The sequence below is a fragment of the Silene latifolia genome, chromosome 7 (genome assembly GCF_048544455.1).
Source record: "Silene latifolia isolate original U9 population chromosome 7, ASM4854445v1, whole genome shotgun sequence".
Taxonomy (NCBI): domain Eukaryota; kingdom Viridiplantae; phylum Streptophyta; class Magnoliopsida; order Caryophyllales; family Caryophyllaceae; genus Silene; species Silene latifolia.
Genome location: NC_133532.1, coordinates 104,567,140 through 104,573,471, shown reverse-complemented (window position 1 = coordinate 104,573,471; position 6,332 = coordinate 104,567,140). Strand labels below are relative to the sequence as shown.

Sequence of the window (6,332 nt, the reverse complement as noted above, 5' to 3'; positions counted from 1 at the left end):
ACCATATGGTATTTCCCGCCATACTGGGGAGCAGTGTTAAATTTTGGTGTATGGGTTCAATGATTCTTTTGCTTGGATAATGGCTTGGCTGAACGGGATGGAGAGTGACGTTTCTGCGACTATTAGTTTGCTACAATTTTGGCCATCTCACTAAAATTTTGTTATATTTTACGCTTCCGCGAGTTTTTAAATGGACTTTTATTGCTTAAATAATGTAATTTCGAGTTTCTAAGTACGAAAATATGTAATTATCTTCTTAAATTATTTTGGTTAATTCTAGTTATAATTTTACCTTTAGTGTACAAACTTTGAGCTGTAATCACTAGCACGATTCATCTCGTGCACGTAACACTCCCGATTTTGTCCGTTAATTGTTAATCATTAAACAGGAAATTAAGGGGAAAAAACGGAAGGAATTGGGGGTGTTACAGAGTGGTATCAGAGCGGGTATTCTTTTATGTTAGGTGTTGGGATCTTCATATCCCAACACTGCTTGTGTTTCTTTTGAGTGACCTTAGTTTGAATAATACTTTATTAAATGAACTTAGGTTTAAATTGATATAAAATTTCGAGTATGCGCGGTGAGAAGAGCGTGGGTCTTAAGGGGATATCGATATTGTAAATTTGATATTGTATTATTGGATGATGATAATGTGTTGGATGTTATGATCTTATGTTAGATGAAGTAGAATGGTTATATGTTATAAAATATGTACTATGATTTGACGGTGAGTAATGATGTGGTAAATGATGCTTATCTAAGAGACTTAATTATACATGAAGTATGTGTACATAATTTGCTTGAATGGAATAACATTTCTGATACTTGGTTGGATATTGCACATGTTTTACTAAATTGTGTTTTGTTTGTGTAATTAAAGAATAATTGACATGAATAATTGACAATAGGATAGAAGCCTTGAATTGTATTAATTTTGAATATGTTATTTTATATGGTATTTTGCAAATGAATGCTACTTTAGTTCAGTCTCTTGAGAATTTAACCATAGATAACGCTACTGACTTCACGGCTAGTATGAGTAAGGCTTCCACAGACAATGACACACAAAAAGAGTTATTATAATGGTAAGGGTGACCGGAGAACTGGGTTAGAGACTTTGATAAGTTATTTGCAAGATAAACTATAGCTTATAGAGGCGTCTTTGACTAGTATTTCTTTTGTCATAACTATTAAGCATTTCTTTTATTTCTCGTATTTACTTTAGCTTTATGAATTGATATAATAGTCTAAATAGTTAACTTAGCTTATGGATATAAAGTCATGAGAGCATAACCTATGCTTTAAGAGGGGTGGAATATGACTCTGGAGTCTTTTGATATGTCACCTATATTGTACAAGGGTCGTTTAATACACGTGATAAATCATTATTAGTGTTAGTTATATTGTTGTGATTTTAAAAATGTATAATTTGTTTGTTGACGGGTGAGTTTAAACTTCCACTACAACGAAAACGCGGGAAACTGACGGAAAAATTAAGGCCATACTGACGGCATTTCCGTCAGTATTTCAGTTTCCTGACGGAAATTCCGTCAGGAATCAGAGTCAGTTCATTTCGTCAGTAAAATACCTCTACTGACGGAATTTCCGTCAGTCTTAAGAACACTATCAAGAGCTTCTTATTTGCTTTTACTTCTACACTAGACAAACAACAAACCAAAGTGCACAAAAAAAATCGTCACATTACATATAAAATAAACAAACTACTTCGAAGATTTGATTGATCACAATAACATATGTTTAGATGTGCGCATCAAGTATAGAACACGTGTGCAACTAACAGGAATTTAACTGTAGAATAGCCATCAACGCAAACATCAAGTATTTAATTGAAACAACAAGACTTTAACTGCAGAATAGTGATGTGTGAAAATAGCTTTCAAAGATTTAGATACCCCTTCTAAAAAACTATCTTAACTATAGAAGTTAGTGTACTGACTCCCGGTAAGAGGTTTACACTAGTTTTATCCACCAAACAACTCTTTCAGGATTGTCTTCAAACTATTACTACATAACTATTGTTCTTTCCTGACTAACATTAATACATTATACAGTCGAGCTTACGCTCTCCAATGCTTGTCTGCTTATTAAGTATAATCAAAAATTTAAAAATAATAATAATAATACAAAAGCAAGACATACCATTAAGAAGTGTCAAAAGGACAGTCGATCAAACATGTGCTATAAATAAGTAAAAAGGCTGTGAAGCCGTATTTGTTGCTGCTGGGGGTGATGTAAAATATCTGTAACAAATAAAAATACATATTGATCAAAGGATGGAGACAAAAAGAGTTATAAAGCAAGGCAATTGCCAATAAAATAAGTAGCATTCAAAAATACTTGTGCTCCAACACATATTGTGCTTTAATCCAAGCTTTTGGTTTGCATGTAAACATCTTTGACAGTAAATGCAATGCATCACCACAAGCCATCAGGAACAATGAATACAATGGATGTGCTGTTACATGTTTGTATACCACATAATCAGGCAGGTATATCATATCAGGCCACTGCTAAGGCATTTAAGCCCAAAGGCAGCAAGATAACCAATCAAAACCTTTAATAGACCATTGATAACCAATCAAAATCTTTAATAGACCATGTGATAGGAAGACTTGGATGCAACAACAGTAAAAAAGTAACCGATACAGTGCTTTTCCATTTTTTTCTTTATCATTTGAGATAAAAAAAATCATTAGTTAGTACATTCAGACGCAACTAAATAGAAAACTCGTCAGTTTTCAATGAAAATAGAATTTAAAGACCTGATACACGACAACTAAGCATATGATCTAAGGTGAAGAAGCAACTCAAATTGAGGTAGATGTAGTATGTAAAATACTCTGAGTCGAAGCATTTTATTCAAGCTGCTACATCAATATACCTACAAGATTATTAAGGTCCTGTCTTTAGATAGTAAGGAATTCGTCAACCTCGTTTAAGTAGAACTCATCAACCCCAAATGAATTACAATACTTGTTTTACTGGCCACTTATAGAGAGCATAACCTATTAGAAACTAAAACCGATTTAGCTACACTACATTGAAATCGTGTTTATTTCATGTTGTCAATAGCTTTGATGCCTTCGTGTGACTAAAATGAACAGTTTTCATGAAGTATATCAGTTACATACCTAACCATAGGGAATGAAGCGGACTAACTCAAGGAGCATTCACAATCGATACTTCTAGAACTTTAGCTGAAAACCACAAGGTACTCTGCAAATTATACTATATCTATCATTAAAAAACAACAATAAAATCGTGTAAGCATAATTAGAGTAAATAATTGCAGATAAAATGAATGAATCAAAAACAACTAAATTACTCGACCCTAATCAACAAATCTAATCAATTTAAGTCTTAACCCTTTCAAAGAACAACAATTATACTATATTTATCATTAAACAACAACAATAAAATCATACAACATTCTAATACATCTACTTAGGCATAAATCAAAATTCTTATAAACCCTAATTAATTAAAATGAAATTAGTGAAAACTACGAGTACCTAATTATCAAGGAGGAATCGTCTGAAAGTAGATGCAGGCAGTGGAGGTGGCTTGGCGTTATCAACAACCGTAAATGTCGCTTTGTGGGAGTGCGATTCAGTGGTGGCATCTGGGCTAGTTCAGGTGTTGGGCGGATGGGCGAGATTTGATGGTGGCAAGGTACGACGGTGGGCTGAGGTGCAACGAGGCGAGTGGTGTGGCGTCGGCATTTTCGATAATCGAGGATATTTATTTGGTATTTTGGTGCTGGAGTGCGGTGAATGGTGATTGAACGAAATGAATGAAGGTAAAGGGTAAACCGTTTCTGACAAGGTTGGTAAAAAATATCATAAAAGATAAGAAATCGGATATAAGGTCAACACATTTCTTAACTTGGATCTAAGAAACCGGTTTAAGAAATTAAACGGTTTCTTACAATAAGAAACCAGTTTGAAAATCTACATGGTTTCTTATTAGTGATGTCTTTGATGTTTTTTGTAGTAGGGGGTTTGGGAGTGAGAGTGAGGGAGAGGATTTGGGGAAGAATGTATATAGTCAAAATTATAAGTGATGGCGGTGAGGCAAATATTTTTGCCGCCTATAATTTTCACTTTAGATGCACATCGGTTAAATGAAATGTCCAATGTCCATGACTTTTATATAGACATGGGTTTTATTAAATATCACATGTCCTTTAAAATCATAAATAATGGACATGTGTTTTTTAACGCAACCGATGTACATATAATTATATGCACATCAGTTTTTTGCAAACAATCGATGTGCATGTTATGTACATCAGTTTTTCAGATAATCCGATGTCCATCGACTGATGTCCATAACGAGTTTTGTAGTAAAGCTTCCCAAATACTGACGGATCTTTGACGGAAAATCCGTCTTTATTTTTAGGTCAACAGTGACGGAAAATCCGTCAGTTCTTTTCATTACTGACGGAAAATCCGTCAGTGTTGTCTGACACGTGGCATTCCACGTAATTTTCTGAAATCACATTAAAAGGGGAGTAGTGACGGAATTTCCGTCAGGATTATCTTTTGCGACGGAAATTCCGTGGCTGGCTAGACACGTGGCACGTTTACAGTGCAGGAAAATGATGGGGAAAAACAGTGACGGAAATTCCGTCAGTTTTTCGAAATTAATGACGGAATTTCCGTCAGATTTATTAAAAAACAGGAAAGGATACAGCAGCTTGCTGCCCAGCCACGATGCGTTTTTTGCATCGTTTCAAATACAGCCTGCTGCCCAGCCACGATGCCTATTTGCATCGTTTCCAATATAAACAAAACCTGCAAAACACATCCAATCGTCGAACGCCAAGCGGGAATCCATTTTCACGTCGACCGCTAATGCGGGAATCAATAGACAACAAAAGAGAAGGGGACGCAAATTGTTTTACATAAAAACATAGTCAAATTTGTACATTGTCTTACAAATTAAACACGAAAGAGAATTGTCTTACCATGTCTTTCATACTCCCTACTAGACGACAATACTAACTAAACTAAAGTTCTAACCTAAAGGCTCTAACCTAAAGGCTCTAACTTAAAGGCTCTAAGTTATTATAGGCTCAATAAAACTACCACCAGTACCTCCAAACCCGTCATCACCACCCCCAAAGTCATCCCGTCTATGTGGAGTAAATTGTGAACACGTGTTTGGGGGTTGAGATGCTTGCATATCAGCCCAAGCCTTTCTCATTGCCGCCATTTCTTCAGCCTGTTCACGAACCTGTCTTTCAAGAGCAACTCGAGCGGCTCGCTCATCATTCATTTGGGTGGAAAGCTGTGAAATCATGCTAGGAGCATAAGAGAAAGACCGTCGGCCAGCTTTGTTAGGAGGAAGATCATACCATATTTGGGCCCCTGTATCTCCGGTCCCAAACATCCGGTTCTTCTCGTCAAAGCCTCCTACAGCCTTGTAGTAGGCCTGAATCTCGTCGGGAGACTGTCCAGGTGGCAATGGCTGACTCATCTCCGCTTGGAAATCACGCTGAAAAAATAGAAAATCGTCAGAAATGATATATATATACCTATCTTTATAAGAAAGAGATTATCGTTCTTTGTAATAAAAATAAATATTAAATTAAATACAAGAATTTACCTCAATATCAGCAGCTCGAGGGTTAACCCACTCGCCCTTCTTATTTTTCTTCGTCTTCATGAACATCTTGTGGGGGGTGGCCTCTTGACCCTGAAATTATTATGGAAACAAGTAAAATCAAGTTTATATTTGTCAATCATATATATTAACCACTTTTGAAAAGCAATATAAACAATACTTACCAATTCCTTGAAAGCATCGGAGCAACTCTTCCGACCAAGAGTGTGGGTGCCCAATGCTTTCCCATCTTTCCCACCCGACTTCCTATTTGCCGTGTTGATTTTCGAATGTTTGGCAAAAGTAGGATCATTTGGCCTATTCCTAAGGTTCTCCAACCAACTAGCAGGCACCCACTTTGGCGGTTTCTTGTTATATTTTAGTCCATTAATAAGAGTGGTAATCCGCCTCGTTACCCTCGCCTGCCACTCAGGAATAGGATCATACCCAGGATCGATGGATCTTACATGAGTCTGTTTCAAAAACAAGTGTGAAATTAGTTATATAAAACTTTGGAAAATTCTTATAAACTTAAGAAAATTATTATAAACTTAAGAAAATTATTATTGAAAAACATAATTACCGCAAAGTAATTCCACATCTTCTGACGTTGTGCGTTACTCGCTTCACCCCACCTAGTGAAGTACTCATCTCCTGTGTTACAGATGAACGACCAAGTAACATATTTCTTGATTGGTTCGTC

The 6,332-nt window shown here is 36.0% G+C and overlaps 1 long non-coding RNA gene across 4 annotated transcripts; it reads right to left on the bottom strand.

Moving 5' to 3' along the window:
* Window positions 1-1,601: 1,601 nt before the first annotated feature.
* On the bottom strand, window positions 1,602-4,041 carry LOC141591204 (uncharacterized). 4 transcript variants are annotated; one of them, XR_012520732.1, is made up of 4 exons: window positions 3,535-4,041; window positions 3,154-3,256; window positions 2,162-2,262; window positions 1,602-1,654 (listed from the first exon to the last, which is right to left on the bottom strand). It is a non-coding gene; the product is annotated as an uncharacterized LOC141591204 (long non-coding RNA). The 4 variants fall into 4 exon arrangements; XR_012520733.1 differs by having other exon boundaries at window positions 3,154-3,238; XR_012520730.1 differs by having other exon boundaries at window positions 1,618-1,659.
* Window positions 4,042-6,332: the final 2,291 nt, after the last annotated feature.